The sequence below is a fragment of the Galleria mellonella genome, unplaced genomic scaffold (genome assembly GCF_026898425.1).
Source record: "Galleria mellonella isolate WM207_F2 unplaced genomic scaffold, CSIRO_AGI_GalMel_v1 utg329, whole genome shotgun sequence".
In the NCBI taxonomy this organism is placed as follows: domain Eukaryota; kingdom Metazoa; phylum Arthropoda; class Insecta; order Lepidoptera; family Pyralidae; genus Galleria; species Galleria mellonella.
This window is the reverse complement of record NW_026442078.1, coordinates 860,389-877,402: the sequence shown is the minus strand read 5'-3', so window position 1 is coordinate 877,402 and position 17,014 is coordinate 860,389. Positions and strand designations below refer to the sequence as shown.

Below are 17,014 nucleotides of genomic sequence, written 5' to 3'. Positions count from 1 at the left end.
AGTATCATGGACATAACAGAGTATACTGTTTCGCCTATGATACCCCCCATGCGTTGCTATTCCTGAGGACTCAGATGTTATTCCTCTGTACCCAGTAAATTCACGTCATATCCCACCCTTCAAACCGAAACACAGCCATGCAAACATAACTGCTTCACGGTTGAAACACGAATGGGACAGAGGTACCCAAGCAATCGACTTTTGTACAAAGTCTCCCTCTGGTAAGCTAGAAGTAACCAAACGTTTTTCTGTATTTCTGTGAGTTTATTGATATTTTAGTGGTTGACTTTGTATCATTTCATGGATCTGTATAGACAATGTTTCCATTAATTTAACTTAGCTACAAAAACGTATTGGCATCTACCAACGGTTAGTTTAGATCCTGAATTATTCTTTGACATAAAAATCAACCTACTCCCTTATGTAGAAATGCAGTCGTTTCTATGATTTTATTTTGTATCTATAGATTTGCAGCTAATACGTATTGATGTCATGTATCTACCAGTCTGATTAGATTTATCGACGTATCTACCGATTAGACTAGCCAGTCTATAAATTATAATCGAGAATTGCAAGTAAGTTTCGATACATTGTAACCGGTTGTTTCATTGTAGGTTGTCTTCATGTATTATTTAGGAGGTATTGTGCATAAATTGAAAAGCTAATGCTAGGCCCAGTCGGTTGTGGATTCATTGTTTGTACAAATGTTGTCTACAATATCATAAAGGCTTGTATTGAAATATAATTGAAAATTAACATTACAAATGGAAATCTTAGGAATAACTTTAAAGCTCTCTTTAATACCTGTTTATGGGTTTATGCTGTGAGACTGGCAATACTTGTGTTACCTTGTTTAAATTTATTTACATTTTTAGATAATTTTGTCTTGACTTTATATCACTTCATTATATGTAGGCACAGTACTTAGGTATGACAATTTTTAAAAGTTGAAAATAGACTGTCGACTCCACCTCCAGTTGGCCCACTGTGATGATTTCAAAAATTAACAATAATCGTTTTCAAAAGAGACCGCGTAGAAGTTGACCTGAAAATAATATTTTTTGTCAATAATATTTAGCAAGAAATACTAGGGCAAAGAATAATACAATATTAAAAAAATTGTGACGACATAAATAAACATAGTTTAGATTTTTTAACAATGATTGATTTTTAATGATTTTTTCGTACGATTGTAACAAGTCATTAAGCTACTATCTTTTTAAAACACTGTTTAAACATCTATTTTATATTGATATTTTTTTAAGAGCCTGTAATATAGCAATACCATATAATATGTAAACCAAGTAGGTAAATATGTCCTTAAAAGGATTATATGTCAAGCCTTTACATAGTAATATCTTAAGACAAGTATATGCAATATGGAAAATACTGTAAAGATGACAAAATAAGTATGTAGATAAAAACATGTCGTAGTTTTTTTTTTTTCACTTTTTAAAATGTATATTAATAATTAGTAATGTGACATTATGAATTATACGATGATATTCAAGTTTTTGCGTAACAATTACAACTTTCCGAAAATGTAGGTCTTCTGTGACAGAGCATAGGGGTGGCTCCATCTAATGATTTTAGATATTAACATTTTTTGATCAGCCAAACCTTTAAAACATATTCTACAAATGATATTAAAATATAAAGATACATATACTAAAGTAAAAGTAGATAAATTCTGTAAAATAAAAGATGGCATGTATAAAAAAGATAGGTCTTTACTCTATAAAAACAGATTTTGAAATTAGAATTAGGAAATATTTTGTAAGTTGACTTTAAATAATGAATTACAGAGAAATTATGATAATATCTAATAAAGTATCATAAAGAACTCAACAACACTATATGCAAAGTGTAAATATTATTAAGTGAAGTTGGTGCGTAGTGAATTATGTCTGTTGATTATGTAAATAAATTGCATAATTATGTTTATTATTTTCCGTACAATCCACGCTTTAATAAATAGATGAAATTTGACATTAATTTAAATCTATTTAATCAACTTGCTATGCCTGTTATTTATTGTTTAAAATACAGCTTATTACCAATAAAATTTTTTTTTTAGTCAAAATGTTGTTTTTGTTTAAAATTTGTGTAAAATTATAGTTTAGTTAGTATAACTAATATGTTTTAGGTAGCAACCCTACACATTGCGTGCACGTGCGTTTAACTTCCCGGTAGCGTAGACGGCGACACGCTGTGTGCTCCCGCGCACTCATGATATACTCGTATCTTATTTAGGACAAATGTAAAGCATTAATTGAGCCAAGGACAATTTTTATAATTTTTTTTCTTAAAATAAAAAAATACTCTATTTTGAAAATTCCTATTACTAAAAATTGTTATAAATAAAACTTTTCCAAAAATAGAAAACAAAACAGCAGATTTTTTTACTACCACCACTTCAATGGATTTATTATCATATATACGTATCAGGCTATTTCTCTGCTCAATTCTCTGATTTCTCAGCAGCCAGATATTGACATATTTAATTACAAAAGAAATATATTTTTAAAATGTTGTACAAAATTTGTAAGTTTGTAAAATAAAAAAATAAAACTTTGGCTCACTATACGTTTTGGGAAACTGTAAGTGTGGTGAGTAATTTTCAAATAAATAAATTAGAATACATAACAATTATTAAATTTTTGTTATTTATTTAGTTGGTTATTTTTTTGTATTGGCATATTGGGACGAATTTGGGTTTTTTTACCGAAATTTTACTTTGTAAAATAAAGGACATTGTAGACATTTATTATTTTAGTGAAAAAAGAATTTTAAAATAAGACCAGTAATCCAAGTGATTACTTTCTACATACAATCATTTCAATTCATCATCATCATCATATCAGCCTTTAACTGCCCACTGTTGAACACAAGCCTCCTCCTAGGGTGTTTTGCCAGTAGTTGCCATACTTGGCAGGTGGATTGGCAACTGTCAGGCTTTGGAGATCTTTAAGAGGGAGGCTGCTGCCCGTCCCTCGCCCTCCTTTAATCGGCTTTTACGATACCTACAGGAAAGGAAGGGATGGCCTATTCTATGCCGGGACCACACGACCATTTCATTTGTTTTAATGTAATTAAAGAAATAATATTAAATATTTTTGTTTCAGGATTCTAAGTGAAGCTAAGTCGTGCTATTTAGAGCATATCATCCGGTAAGTGATACCAGAAATCTTACTTATGATCATTCTCCTACCCTTATTCCAATCATTTACCTAAATATAGAACTCTCCCATAGACTACCATAAGGAATGGTCATCAATGGCTATCAGCATCCACTGATTGCCTACAATGTATTTGAGGTCGTCACTCTATCTGGTGGGAGGTCGTCCTACACTGCGTTTGCCCTTACGGGGTCAGAGAACCAGTCATCTTACTAATATAATAAAATTGTAACTAGGCAATTTCTGATATACATGGGAGATATTTAAAAAAAAATATGTAAATAGTTTTAATAGGAATAATAAAAACCAAAATAATAATTTTTATATTTTTTCTGTCTGTCCTATATGTTTGTTTGAACATCATACAAAAATTAAATGTAGTTTTCACAGATATATCCCTGAATGTCTAATTTAAAAACTGGTGTACATTTTACCCTGTTACACCATCTAGAAGTGGTTACATACCTCCAGAATCTACGCGTACGAAGTTGTGGGCAAGAGCAAGTTTGATATTGCATAAAGTCATTATGACATTTTATCAAATAACATTATTAAGGCAATATTATCAAATAACATTTATTTGATAAAATGTCATACATTGTGACATTTTATCAAATAAATGTAAATTAAAAAATGTAAGAAATTACACTAATATTGCACGTAACTGTACATTTTACAAATAGAAACTAATGGATAGGTGTAGATAAATTATACATACATAGAGTTGAAATCTGTAAATAGATTGCGCTGAATGGGATATAAATCAAACAATGACGTTACAATAGGGATCAAATTATCCTATAGGTAATACCTACATTTGCCTTCAATGACAGAGATAGACGATGCGAGTGTTTCAATTTACACGAAACTAATACTCCTGATACACGCGTGCGGAAAGGGATCATTAGTAATGGAGCTAAACAGCTTCACTACTAGCACTATATCTTATCAGGTCGATCTCCACGCGGTTCTCCGTGGAAACTGTTGTGGTAGATTCTATTTGAATTTGTCAGGATTTGCTAACTGACCTGCTTTCATCCTCTCCTGTCGTTCTTCACTGGAGCTTAGCCAGCGTATACCAATAGCGTAGGTGGGGTTACCATTCCATTATCATCTAGTTGCGATGCGATAGATGAAACTGTTTTTCGTATTGAGCGATAGAATAATAAAAAAATAAAGTAGTAGACATTTAAAAGTGTTTAAAATGCATCTTCATCATATCATCCCTTAACTGACCACTGCTGAACAAGCCTTCCCCAGGAGAGGAATTTTACAAATAGTTACCATACTTGGCAGGGGGGTTAGCAACCGTAGTTAGGCTTTTAGTGATATTTTAAGAGGGCTTTTACGACACCCACGGAAAAGAAAGGATTGGCCCATTCTATGCCGGGACTAACACGGAAAAGTTTAAATAAACTTAATTTTAAACCTATTGTAATTTCTAAATAAAAGTTATTACCATTTTGTATAATACATCTTGAAATTATCTTCGAGAATCTTCCTTATTTATTACTCGATTTATTTCGTTTCCTCACAACAGTAATGAGATAAATACTGTTAATACTCACATTTACTCGTCTGCTCCGACGGTACTGACAGAAATCAATTACGAGGATCATAAATGTAATAAAATGGGTGATCAACGCACGAATAAATCGAAGTTTTACGACTGCTCGGTAAAACTTACCTCTATATCATTGCAGTACCGTGGTTGTAACCGATATGTCTGGCTCGCGCCCAATCAATAGTTTTCTTATTTTATACAAAATTGCTTTAAATAGGTAGATACTATCGCGTTTTTATAGCAAAACCAGTAATTAGTTTCTGTTGCCAAAAGATACACATGTAAGGAGTGTTATTTTATGTGATGATGAAATAATAACCTCTTCTGTGCTGTTTGAATACGCTGGCGGAATACCAGTGAGCGATAAGTGGGGATGAAGTTAGATCAGTTGGCTCATTTTAACAAAGTCATCGGAAAATAACTATTATTTTCAGGGGGGCGGGGTGACTGTGTGGAAGTCGGCCTGATAGAGTAGATATATATATGCTAAGATCGTTATATATTCAACACTTGTATATTTATTTGACACGATGTTTTTTATATAAAAAAAATATCATCAGAGTGGAGAACATGTTTTGCAATATACCTATATCCAGAGGTCGCCAGTTCGGGGGCTGACCACATACTCTTTTTTGTTTCAGTATCCGGCCATAGTACCTTCCTAACTCTCCTCAAATATTGCGTCTAAACTGCGCCCACCATGTACCCACTTGTATAGGCATTCCGTCACCCGTATCCAATAGCGAGGATGGGATGCCTTAAATACTGTTCCGCCAACCATAAAAAAATATACCTACATAACTTAGTGGAAATGGGAATAACATATATAAGAAAAAATCAAATATTATAACAGACGAGAAAACCGAGCGATTAATCGAAACTAAATACTATTAATTACTTACTACTCCATTACAACTCTCTACTTCATTCATAGAGTCATAATATCACTCTTATTGTATCATTGAATCATGTTGCCATGCCAACCCTCTCCTCGATCGAACAAGTCCGAATCAATGATTTGTTTTATTATAATATCGCTGGTTCGAATCTGAAAGAATGTAAGTGTACTATCGTAATAAGTAAGCAAGCGTTCTTGGCGCATTCTATAAAATGTTTGAAACACAGTCGAGCGATGAACAAATAATCTTGAACTAAACAAAATGTCGGAAGAGTAAAAAACGATTTTTTTTGTTACACACACTAAAGCCGCAAAAAGTTAATAATAATTATTCAACTAAATATATAGAAATGCAATTACAATCATATCATTTACAGATAGAATTATATCATTACATATTGGTTCACAATAAATGTCTCTGGCCTCCATGCTAGGAAAATCCTATGTTATAAAGGTCACTCACGTACTTTACATAAATTAATTTCTTCTATAAATTTAAGGAATTACAAATTGATAAATACAATGAAATATTAAAATCAAAAGCAAATTAAATAATTTACTTTAGATTATATATAATAATTATTTAATATTAATTTATAAAGACTCCGGCATAGATTGGGGCCATCCCTTCCTTTCCCGTGGCTGTCGTAAGACGCGACTAAGGGAACTTAATAATTGAGGGATAGGCAGCAGCATTCTTCTTAGAACATCACTAAATTCTAACTGCAGTTGCCAACCCGTCTGCCAAGCGTGGCAACTACTGCTCAAATCACCCCCTTATGGGGGAGGCTTATATTCAGCAGTGAACAGTTAACGGCTGATATGATGATGACGATGATGATGATGATATAAGTACTACATGATCATACCAATCACCTAATCCTCTGGCTAAGGAACTGTTTTATGAGAACAAACATTTGGGAGCACGACCCAAAAACATCCAACGAATCAATCTAGAAAAGATTTTAATTGGCCCGGCCAAGCACAATAAACATAATTAAAATTAATAAATTTGACAGTGATGTGGTATTGAAAAGAAATAGGATTGAAATGTTGAGAATCGAATCTGAAGAGTATAGTTAGAAAAAAAAATGGATGTAGTTAGAAAAAACTTAAACATTATATTTAAAGGGACCTAATATAAAAGTCGTTTGACTCACTCGTGTTTCCAAATTAAAGCAGATATGCTTATTTTTAATGGATGAAAATGGAATAGTAACCCCGTTTGCACTATTGGTATACACTGACAGGACACCAGTAAAAGATGATAGATGTCGATAATATTATTAATTATTAGATCAGTTAGCCTATCGTGATGAATTCTACAAGAATTAGTCATGATGATTTCAACAGTATGGAGGTTGAACTGATAGGATATATTACTAACAATGGAACTATTGCTTCCCATTACTAACAATCCTTTTCCCGCTAGCAGTATTGCTTGTATAACCATTGTTTAAATTTTAAGGGGATATGGAAATGATAATATAGTATAAGGAAACTTATAATTTTTTTTCTCTGGTAAAGTATTAGGGGTGCTATTATTTATTTTTACGGAACTTAGAATGGCAAACAAGCTGACAGCCCACCTGATGGAAAGTGGTAAACGTCACCTATAGACATGAACAGTACCATGCGCATATCAGAGTATACTGTTTCGCCCATGATACCCCCCATGTGTTGCCTTTCTTGAGGACTCAGGTGTTATTCCTCGGTACCTTGTAAATTCACTGCCATTTCCATATGGGTACTATGGGCGCAACAGCCTATAATGTCCATGGTCTGTAGGCGACGGTTACCACTTTCCATCAGGTGTTCTATCAGCTTCTTTGTTATTTCCAATCGCGTAAAAAAAGTAACGAACTATAATAGTTCGCTTGATTGGTATACGTAACTTTATTTTTTTTTAAATAAAAGCAAAATATATAAATTAAATGAATCAATGTGTGTGACAGGCCATTCCATTCCGTCTGTATCAGTTACAATCATTAATAACAATTAAAACACTGTTACAATTATAGGCAAGTGTTAATCAGAACATGTATAGTTGATAATCCTCAACTCGCGAACCAAATTGCAAATTATGCGTACACGAGTGCAGATTACTGTGGCCTGCGCAGGCGCACCGGTCATTAACAACCAACGAGCATGACGCTACACACAAAGACCTCATAACACGATCATCGTTTTTCGACCACTTTCTTCCAAGTAAAAAGTGTACAATTCATTACTGTGCTAATAAAAAATTGTTAAAAAACCTAACACAATTATTGTCAACGCCGTGAGAGATCGCGGAGCTTCGGCCGCCCACTGTCGGTTATGTTACAGTTTTATTGTGAGATTCTTTTTTTTTTTGCTTTATCAAATTTGCCAAGTTTCGCTTTCACTGGTGCTTGTGTTTCCGTATTGGAATTATGTTAATATATTGTACTATTATATGGTATTGTAATTCTGTAAATTTATTACGTTATATGTAATACACGTGATTAAATTTTAGCAACTATGCATAATTTAATATTTTTCGATCCATTTAAAAGTTCCTTGATCAGATCGCATTCGAGTATTCTGACACTTCCCTATGTTTGACTGGGTGAGAATGCTTTTAGCATTAAGTCCGTCATATGCACATATTTGTACTAATAAACAAATAAATAAAAAAAATCGATTATATAATAATACATTAATAAATATAAATTAATGAAAAAAAAAAGTTTAATTATAAATAACAATTATTGACATTATATTGTATATACTGTAATATTCCGGTGTTCTCGTGTATAATCCAACTTTTCAGTAAATAATTCTATGTCTAAACAAATACACATATGTAGTAGCAGATTCTACATTAAACAATCTCACATCGATAATGATAAATAGACGAGAGATAGCGCTCGTTCAATCCAAATTCTCGCTGAGTCATACCTGTCATTTGGTTACATAAGTGTTTAAATGGCTGTCCAGTGATGGGAAATGATATCATTGTAGCTTACTTGACCAATTTTGTAGGTTACTTTTTGTGGCCTGCTTTTAACAATGTTGCGGGCCGTAAGTACTTTTTTAGTATTGATTTAGTATTGCCTTATTTCTTTTTTTTTTATTTATAAAATGTAGTATTTAAACACAATTGCTTTAATTTTTTTTTTGTATAATGTTAATAATATTAAATAACCAATTACTTTTTTCTACATTCAGTTGTTTTAGGTATTTAATTTAATTTTTATGAGATCAATCTATAAGTATAACATTTCAGATAAAAAAAAGGGTTTTTCAAATCGGTTTAAAACTGACAGAGTTATGAGGTAATAAATAAATAAATAAAAAATACAAATTAATTGAATAGATCCTTCTTTTTGAAGTCAGTTCAAAAGTAAAGTAAAAAATTATGATATTGTGAAAAGAAAGTCTCTAAACCGAAATATGACTAAACTACAATATAAATTTTTAGGAGATCTCAACAGAAATTATTTTCAGTTTATTGAAACTGCAATTTCATGGCCATATTACAGAATAGATGTTATATCTATTCTGTAGCCATATTATAAAAGACTAATAATATTTTGCAGGCCGCAACTTGAATTTCTCTGATTATATGCACCAGTAGATATCCAAAGCCTTACGGGTCATTGACCTTTAATTTAAAACCAGTAAATATTTGTTCTAGCAAATATTTTAGATAATAAATCATTAACATTATAAAGACAATTTTCAAGTTAAATATATATATATATATATATATATATATATATATATATATATATATATATATATATATATATATTTTTATATATATTCGTATATATTCACCAATATCGATTACAAATATAGTGAAGTCAGTAACTACAGTGGAGTGCTTATTCTATAAATCAATTGTTCCTCTTTTTCAATCCCCGGCGCCAAAAGACGGTTATTGTAATTTTGACGTATCTGCGTGTCTGTGTATCTGTCTGTGGCATCGTAGCTCCTAAACGTATGGACTGATTATGATACGGTTTTTTTTTATTATAAAACTGACGTGATACGGACGATTCTTAGCTACAATTTATGAAGAACTGTTCAGGCGTTTCAAGATCGTTAGCTCTTTTTATAGGTTTGTTTGTGTCTTATTTAGTTTTTCGATAAGTTTATAGCTATTAATGTGTGAATTTATATGTTAATCACATACTCGTATATACCGACCAATATCGACTCGAATTATAATGCAATCAATACTTTCTGTTTTATATTATTGGTCACAGAGCAGTGAATTCCCAAATTCCTTATGTTAACACTTCTATAAAATTGTACTGAAAAAGATAATTTCAATTCATCCTTACATGCTTAAACCAAAATGGTCACGTACAGTGTGGTTTCAATGAGATTTTCATCCGCGAACGCTCAGACTGTGGAATGCACTCCCTTCCAAGATTTCCCCTTGATACTGTAGTTCAAGAGGTATTGCAGGGTATCCATAGGCTACAGTAACCGTTTACCATCAGACGGGCTGTATACTTGTTTGCTACTTTTATGGTATAAAAAAAGCATCACGTATCAAATAACTTCAGCCAGTTATATTACATCAATAACAATAAGATTACAAAGTGTTGAAACTATAGTTTTTTTTTTTGCAAAACCTTTAGCAACCGTCATGGCATAGTGATGAACACGTTGCTTTGCTCTCATTTACGAACCTGCCCAATAATATGTAAAATTAGTCCAAATTTAAAATATATAGCATTAAGCAGTTACTGAGAGCTGCTGTTAATAATATCGATTTATGCTAGAGTACTGTAAAAAATGAACCGACAGACAAACGAATGGACGGACTGACAAGATCGCACTATAAGTGAATCCTAAAAACAGCGGTTTCCATCGAAATAAAATTAATACTAACTATTGATTTGCTACACTTATTTAAAAACAAATGACTGTGTAGTCAGTAGCAACGCGATATTTTGTAAATACTTTAAATTTTAAATATTTAAATTTAGGATGCGGATTTGTGCGTCTATATAAATATGCTTCGCTACAAATTCTTTGCAAAAAGAAACAGCTACCTCAATTGTAAAAAAAAATTAATAAGAAATTAGAAATATGAAAAAAAAATTGCGAAAATATACAAAAAAGTACAAAATCAAAAGCCTTTCCCTTTTTAAATTTGTTTAAAGTTAGTAAGAAAGTGTGCAGTCAAATCGCGGAATCTTAATGGACACTTCCTCGTTTATGGTCAAAGCGGTTAACGCCACATAATTTTATTTGAATAAATAACGTCTTAATATTGTAGGTTTATGACTGCTTTTTACTTTCAAAGCCATTTGTCATCTAGAGCACCGTATTAATTTTGCACATTAGCCAAATTGTATATTTTGCAAATTAACACAGTTGGAAATGAGGCCTACACATTAGTTACAGTCTGTTATCACAAACAAGTTATCTATAGCGATGGGTTCTTGTTTTGGATAAAAGTTAAAGATTCTTTGCAGGAAATTTATTTCATCGTATGATATTAGTTTAACGTTTGATTTATTATATTTTTTTGTAACTTTAAAGGAGACTGTTTGTTTGTTATCCCTTGGCGCCTTAACGGCCCAACTAATCATCAAGAATATTGGTAAACAATATTCAAGATGGAGGAGGGCATAGGCTATTTTCTATATCAGGGAATCAATATATCCCGGTCATGCCGACGACGTGCCTGGTAAAATTTATAAAACATATTTTTGTTTATATTGTCATATATAAACAAAAATATGTATAGTATTTACAACACACCAGTTAAAATATACAAATGGTTAAATTAAAATTAATATGTACGTCCAGAATACAGACACTTAAAATTACGTGATTATGACATTCAAAATTGCTATTACGAAATAACATTCAATAACGTAAATGTAAATAAAGAAAATATTATACTTCTTTTGAAATTATTATTATATTAATTATATATATATATATATACATACATAATTTTATATGTATAGTAAGTAGTATGTATAGTAAGTTAATAACAATGGATTTTGTATTTATACTAATAAATAGAATCACTGTTAATGTAAAATAATATTTCTAACTAGATAATTACTGTTTAATCCATCGCTGTAACCATCGAGAATCTAATCACAAAAATAAAAATTTAATTTGATCGATATTCAATCGATATCTCGATAGTAGACTGATGAAAGCGGCTGAATGTCTCTTTAAAGTTATAAAGTGGATTAAGCGTCAAGTTACTTGATATCTTGTTGTTAGGTGATCGATATTAAATTTATCAGCAGATGGCAATTATAATGATAATATTTTCAATAGATGTTCCATTTTAAAAAAATGCAAGATTTTGCTCCTTTAAAAAAATAGTGAATTCAATACACCACAAAAAAATAATGAGAGCAAAGTCTGACGCGGGTGTGAAACCAATCAATTACGTAATGAATTATCAAAATCGATTCAGTCAGTGTATTGTTTAAATATTCCTAATTCACCTAGTAAGTATTTTTAACAATTGTAGATTTTCTATATTTAATAATGATATTGCTTATAAAAGCAATCTTGTTTCAAATTTTCTGACATTTTTGTATGTCTATAACAAATTATGGTATCGAATTATTATGCACGGATTTTTTTTTTAATATATATTTATTTCTCCTAACATCTAGACCTACATTCGTTTTCTTGAAATAAAATTAAGATCTTACATCACAGCTACAAATAAATAATAATAATGAAGAATATAAACTTACTAATTAGGTATTCTATTTACACAGAAATTCGGCAATATTTTCGAACAGATACGTCACTGAAACCTTAAAAAAAATAAGATATTCTTTCTAAAAGGCCGGCAATACACCTGCAATTATTTTTATGTTGCGTTATTGGCGATGATAATTACTTACCATCTGGTGAACTGCATGCTCGTTTGCCCCTGTATTAGAATAAGACTTTAATAATTACTTCGTTCAATCAATAAATATTAAAATATACAACAGGTATATTCATATAAAATTTAAAAAAAGCAATTATAATTAACAACTAATTTACATAATAACTGTTAGTGTAATTTGTTATAATAATTAGTGGAATTATTAATTACTCTTATCTACAGCTACTATTTAAAAACTTTCTTAGGAAATCCGACTTCCATCTATGCTACATTAACATAATAATTATATTTAAATTGATCCACCAAAAGAAGAGTGAGATTAGATGAGAATAACTAATTGAGATTTTTTTTTAATGTTCTATTTTTTTATCTGTGTGATATTATTTATTTCATATTATTTTTTAATGTACTATTACTTTAATTATTCATTAATGATAGAGTTATTATTTACATATTCAGATGTCTCTAAATTGGTCATTGAAATGGTAATTTAAATTGACATTATTGTTATTAAAATAAAATAGGAATATATATATATATATAATATTGTATATATATATAAATCTTAAATTTGATAAACGGATAGGTTATATCATCACTTAATACAAAGAATAATTTATATACTGTTTCGTCAAGTCTTAACCAATTTTGATAATTAATTGTCATTTATAATTTTTATCACCTAAATATTAAATTCGAAGTATTAATATACCTTTTTGTATACAAATTAGAATGACAAACAAACTGACAGCCTAACCGTTAGAAAGTGACATCCATTACCTATAAATATTACCATCACCACGTGCATCACAGACGCCCATGATACATCTCATACTTTGTTTTTTAGTTGTGATTCGCGTAGATGACAGAGCGTTCCGTTTTTAGTATTGGATACAGGCAACGAGTCCACTTGATGTATTGGAGATAGAATCAAGAATGAGAGAGAAAGAGAGATTTTTAAGAATAATTACTATTCCTTTCATTGAAGACTAAGTTGTTATTGCTTATTTACCCTGCAATTTCTATTAATACTGCAAGGAGGCACTATTAACAACTAGATCTTATTAAACAGTACACACTAGAACCTTCTAACAACTAGATAATAACGATTAACCATTACAAGCGTACAACGATAAACATAATTGAATTTGCTTTCATTTAAATAGGTACGCTAAGGCCGGCGACAAATCAGCGTCGGAAATTAAAGTAAAAGGAAAGGCTAAAAATTATACGCCTTAGATATAAGGACATATCTCTTGGGCTATTAAAATAATGGCGATTTGCCTTCACAATTTACGTCGAATAACTGCAAATGCCAATAATCTTTTTACACACGTATGTAAGGATAATGTTATTCTATTAATATAATAAATGCGAAAGTTAAAAATAATGGATGGAATCCTTCCAGACATTATTATTGATGTTTGTTACTTTTTCACGCATAAACTACTGAACGAAATGAAATTTGAATGAAATCGAGCACACGGGTAGGTTATATCTTAATTTAGTACATAGGATACATTAAGTACTGAGAGCCTACCATGAAATGTTTTCCGAGATTTCGGAGTCAAACGAAACACAAATTTGATGTTAAAATTACATAATATATGCCGTTTGGAAGTATTAAAAGTGTTAAAATATTGTTCCTTTGGATTTTTATGATGGAAGGTATGACGAACGAAATGTTAAACTCCATTTATTGGTCCGATTTTAGTATAAACAAAAACATGAAATAGAGTCCGAAATTTCGGAATTTCATTTCATTGTAGACCCGCTGGTTTCAGCGGGCGTAGTCGAGGGATACAGCTAGTAAACTTATAAGTAACATTCTGGTCATCCTTAAAGATACATATTTTATTGTTAAAATATTCCTAAGTACACATTATATTTTAACTATAAGACTAACCGAATTACTTTATATGTATGTCATTCATTTCATATGCTTGGGACCATCTAGGCCTTTTAATTGAATATTCTTGAAATAAACGTAAGTCGAATCTGATTAAATGTCCACACTTTCCATTCTAGCCAATAAACGTATCTGGAACACAAATGAAGTTGCGGATAAAAACTAGTTAACATATAAATATTATTGAAGCTACACAGCACCATTTAATCCCAAATTACATAAATAATAAGACTTAATAAATAATTGTTTTTATTATGGAAATAAATTTATAATTATTATATTTACCGAGCAAATACCCAGATCATCTCAATATCATTTCCGTTGTATACATTTATGGCTTAGAATTTTTGAGGACGCATTTGTTCTCCACATAAAAAAAAAATATATTGTCTGTAAGACATTGCAGTAACGATAAGACCGCCTTTTGTACCTTTATGTCTATATTTTGATCTGTACTTTATTTCATTATTCATATTAGTATTTCACTTGAATTTGTATATTTTTGTAATTTTAGTGCAATAAATAGTTTAATAAATAAATAAATACTCATATCAATACGTAATAAGAGCAACACGAAACAGTACAATTCTTAAGTAATGTACGGAGGCCAAACCTGCGACCATCAAAAATTGTATGTTAAACTGCTACATCACCAAAGCTAGCTTCAATATCAATCTAAAAGTAAATGAGCAACTTACGTATTACTTATCCAATTTCAAAACAAACTATTAGGTACATATATGTTCCTCGTATTTGAGAATGACTTATTTAAAACTTACTTTCTATCTACAGAAAAATGTGACATTTATATAATTTTTTATTTGCTTTTAAAGTTTGTAAATGCTTGTTATTATAACACTTCAAAATTGTAATCGCAGATTAACTCTTTAGTGCTGTTGAAACTATTTTTTTAGTAAATAAGTTAATACTAGTGATTGTTGGCACTTTGTTAGTGTATTTTGCACTAGCTGTATCCTGTGATTTCGTCTATGTTCATTTCGTGATATTCAAACACAAAAATACTTTTTCAACTTCAAATTCGTCTGTTTTATATATTAGTATAAATTTAAATATAAAAATAGGCCGTGTGGTCCCAGCACAGAATTAACCATCCTTTCATTTCCTGTGGTTGTCGTAAAGTATCAAAATCAAGATGGACAGTAGCGTCTCTCTTAAAACATATCTAAAAGTCTAACTGCGTTTGTCAATCTGTCTGCCAGGCATAGAAACTACTGTTAAAACTCCCCTTATGGGGAAGGCTTACCTTCAGCAGTGGACAGTTAACGGCTGAAATGATGATGAAAGATTAAAATGGAAAAACAGAAACGCGGTCAGTCACTTTATTTTATACTATTTTAAGAATAATAAAAAAATAAATTAATTAAGATAAATAATTATTTCTTTAGATATAACGCCATCTAACCTTAAAAAAATTTACTATACTATATTATGACCTAATATATATATATATATATATATATATATATATATATATACTATGACCTAAACCACTTATAGACATACTTATTTTTTTATACATAGAAAACATATTATACATAGAAAAAAAAACAGAGAAATAGCGATATACTCATGAATGTTTGTATTGCACGGGGATCAAACTAGAGATCGTCAAAGCATAAACCTCTCTAAACATTACCTACAGCCTGATATTAGGTTGTAATCTAAAGTGACTACCGATTACTCGGTACTGCGGCATCGAGAGTGATAATAATAAGTGATGCAAGTGCATTAGAAATCACTTAGTTAACTCGATAGATGTCCTCAGGCAACACGTGGATTTGCACATCATAGGAGGATAATGTTCGTGAGCACCATGTATATGGGAAATTTCTTTTTGTTGATTTTTGAAATCTGTTTTTGAAGCCCGACGCAAACAGTGTTTTTATATATTTGTTTGTGGTGTCATAGTTTCCAAACGTATGAATTAATCCTTCAATTTAAGAAAAAAGTTTTTTTTATATACCTACTACAAAAGTGGCAAACAAGCATGTAGTCCGTCTGGTTGTGAACTATCACTGTAGCCTATAGACGCCTGCAATGTACGTGTTGCCAACCCTGAAGAAACCTTAATATATCTTTCTTTAAGAACTCCATACTATAGTCTCTAGGGAAAATCTCTCCGATCTTTTTCATCTTGTCGTGGACTTTTTTCACTTTTAGTAAAGTAATCAATCAATCTAGAGAATTAAAAGAGGAAAAATAGAATGAGAAGGAGAAATTTTATTAAACTTTGCCTAATGTGAATAGATATTTTTAATGATTCTTTTAGAACGGACCGATATATAATAACATAATATTTAAAAGCAAATTTAAATAAAATAATGCATTGTCTATTATAACGTTTTATTTACAACTTTTTTTCTATAACAATTACGTCATACAAACCTTAACTTTTCCCATAAGCCTACAGGAATTTTATAACAGAGTATAGCTCTTTGGATTTTCAAATCAACATCACAGTGCTATAGTAATCAACTGTTTTTTTTTTTACTATAAAGGGTCCGCGATTGACCTCGACCTCTCCTGATGGAGGTAATGATGAGGTTAAAGATGAAGCTCGCGAGTCCACGAGCAGCCTATTCAGTTT

The 17,014-nt window shown here is 30.8% G+C and overlaps 1 protein-coding gene across 1 annotated transcript in view; it reads left to right on the top strand.

Annotated features, from left to right (window-relative positions):
* The window catches only part of LOC113514211 (uncharacterized), a 138,150-nt gene that overhangs the window by 60,785 nt on the left and 60,351 nt on the right, over window positions 1-17,014 (top strand). The window contains exon 3 of the mRNA XM_031909356.2: window positions 3,126-3,170. The gene's annotated coding sequence lies outside the window, so the exon portion shown is untranslated. The remainder of the gene's footprint in view (window positions 1-3,125; window positions 3,171-17,014) is intronic.